The following is a 2,987-nucleotide window of genomic DNA, read 5'->3' as shown; positions in this document are numbered from 1 at the left end:
GCAGTGTTTTGCAAAGCTGCTGGCAGCTAATGGGTTTTTTTAAAAAAAGGTCTGATAGCGCTTATTTTCCAAATTAAAATAGGAGGCGTTACTTTGCTCTCATGAAAGGGGGAGTGCAGGGGGAGAGACAGGTTTGCTTTGGGGGGCGTGAATCTGGTCGCAAGGAGGCAGTGACTCATTCAGAAGGGCGACAGGGAAATTCCTCCTGCGATCCTACAGCAATTGAATCGAGCTTGATGCTGTACAGACCACGAGGACTCATTCCCCAGTGGGAGGCTGGATGGAAAGAAGTAAAGAAACAGAGACACACAGAGAGAGGGGCAACAGGCACCCTCCCTGAAGACTTGTATGCTCTGCAGGAATTACTGGGCAAATTTCGCCCCATAGAGGGGTATGGCCACAATTACTCGCTTCCAGAGCAGACTGCTTGGGCAAACATCATGCAGAGGCACAACGGATGAACTCCCCATCTGCATATTTGCTTAAGATCCCTCGCCCAAGGAATTTCTTTCCATCTTTCTCACACCTCACATGGGTCAAAAGGTTGCTGAGATAGGGGAAAGCTCTACCCCATTTTATAAGTTTATTTCCAAATTGTGTCACATCTGAAATATATGTTTTGGAAAAAAACATTTTTTGAAAGGATAAGATACCAGAAATATTTAATTCAGTACAGTACCTGCTGCCTTCCCCGTCGTCCTTCCTTTTTCTTGTTACAAAATGTTACCCACTCTCTTGGCAAAGAGATGCTACTGTTTGTGGAAATTTGAAAGCCCTTCTGTTCTAGAATCCAAAAGGCCAGCTCTAAAGGAGGGTGTTTAGAGTCTTAAAGGGGCAGAGCTGGAAGTTTGGGGCAGACCAGACTTATTTATGTTTATTCAGAGGCTAGTCTAGTACCATTGCCTTCCATAAGGCTTCCTTCTGAATATATGTTCCTGAATTTGCGGCCGCACATAGACACTGAAATATCTTCTTCTTCTTCTTTGGCGATCACTCGTAGCAGAGTAATATTGTCTTCCATAAACATGGTTTTAACAATGAGAGACACAATAAGAGACTGTGGAAGCCAATTCTGGATCCACATGTCCTTCCACAGTGGGGACATTGGTTTCCAGGCGGGAGTTGATCACGGTGTGGATTTGCCAAGCGTGCCTTTCTCTTAGCACGTTTCTCCCTTGCGTCCTGAGTTCGAGTGTCTTCAAAGCCAATGACACCTTTGGTAAAGGCTGTTCTCCAACTGGAGCACTCACAGGCCAGTGTTTCCCAGTTGTCAGTGTTTATACTTTAGGCAGTCTTTAAACCTCTCTTGTTGACCACCAGCATTACACTTTCCATTTTTAAGTTCGGAATAGAGTAGTTGCTTTGGAAGATGATAATCAGGCATCCGCACAACACGACCAGTCCAACAAAGTTGATGTTGAAGAATCATTGCTTCAACACTGGTGATCTTTGCTTCTTCCAGTACACTGATATTAGTTCGCCTGTCTTCCCAAGTGATGTGCAAAAATTTGGAGATGGCATTTATAAGTGGTCCATGTTTCACAAACATATAGTAAGGTTGGTAGTACAATAATAATAATAATAATAATAATAATAATAATAATTTATTATTTATACCCCGCCCATCTGGCCGGGTTCCCCCAGCCACTCTGGGCGGCTTCCAACAAAACAGAAATTCTAAAATACAGAAATCCATCAAACATTAAAATACAGAAATCCATTAAACATTAAAAGCTTCCCTAAACAGAGCTGCCTTGAGATGCCTTCTAAAGGTCTGGTAATTGTTGTTCTCTTTGACCTCTAGTGGGAGGGCATTCCACAGGGTGGGTGCCACTACCGAGAAGGCCCTCTGCCTGGTTCCCTGTAACTTGGCTTCTCGTAGTGAGGGAACCGCCAGAAGGCCCTCGGAGCTGGACCTCAGTGTCCGGGCAGAACGATGGAGGTGGAGACGCTCCTTCAGGTATATAGCTTTGTAAACAAGCATTTTGGTTTCCCTGCGAATGTCCCGGTCCTCAAACACTCTGCATTTCAATCGGGAGAAAGCCGCGCTCGCAGAGCTCAGGCGATGCTGGATTTCAGCATCAATGTTGGCCCTTGTGGAAAGATAACTGCCTAGGTAGGAGAAGTGATCGACGTTTTCCAATGTTACATCACTGAGTTGGATTTGTGGTGATGCAGAGGGGTTATTTTGTACTTGTTGGTACAGCACTTTGGTTTTTTGGATGTTGAGTGATAGGTCAAGTTTTTCGTAAGCTTCTGCAAAGATATTTAGGGTGGTTTGGAGGTCATCCTCAGACTGTCATCAACATACTGAAGCTCTATGATGGAAGTTACGGTAAACGTACTTTGCTTTCAGCCTGCTCAGATTGAGGAGTTTTCCATTGTTCGATATAGGATTTATACTCTGGTGGGGAGTTTCCCTTCGACAAAGTATAGGATCATGGCAATGAAAATAATGAATAGAGCTGGGGCAATAAAACAACCCTGTTTAACACCTGATCCCACTATGAATAGTTCACTTTGAGAGCCATTGTTATCTGCGATTGTTGCTGTCATATTATCATGGAGGAGCCGAATGATGTTTACAAATTTATCTGGGCAGCCAATACAGGCAAATCCCACTGAGTTCAATGGGATTTTTTCCTCCAGTAAACCACATTTCAGATTGCTGACTCCCAGGTACTTCTCAGTGGACTTTACTTCGGGGTAAAAGCACAGATGAGTGTACTGGAAGGACTTTTTGCATTTATCAACATTTATTCCCTGCCTGTCCTCCAAACATGGCTCTCCATTTTATCCTAACAACAACCCAGGGAGGTAGGTCAGGCTGACAGGCCCAATAACTGGCCCAAGGTCACATGGCGTCAGCTTCAAGCCTAAGGGAGGACTTGAAGCCTGCCTGGTCTGCCACCCCTGGTCTGGTCTGCCACCCCTGACACCCCCAAGTGAGCCGATAGCTCTTTCCTATTTTTGTTTACTCTGAATTA

This window comes from Zootoca vivipara, chromosome 16, assembly GCF_965207765.1.
Source record: "Zootoca vivipara chromosome 16, rZooViv2.hap1.1, whole genome shotgun sequence".
In the NCBI taxonomy this organism is placed as follows: domain Eukaryota; kingdom Metazoa; phylum Chordata; class Lepidosauria; order Squamata; family Lacertidae; genus Zootoca; species Zootoca vivipara.
The sequence above is the reverse complement of the archived record's forward strand: the minus strand, read 5'-3'. Positions refer to the sequence as shown.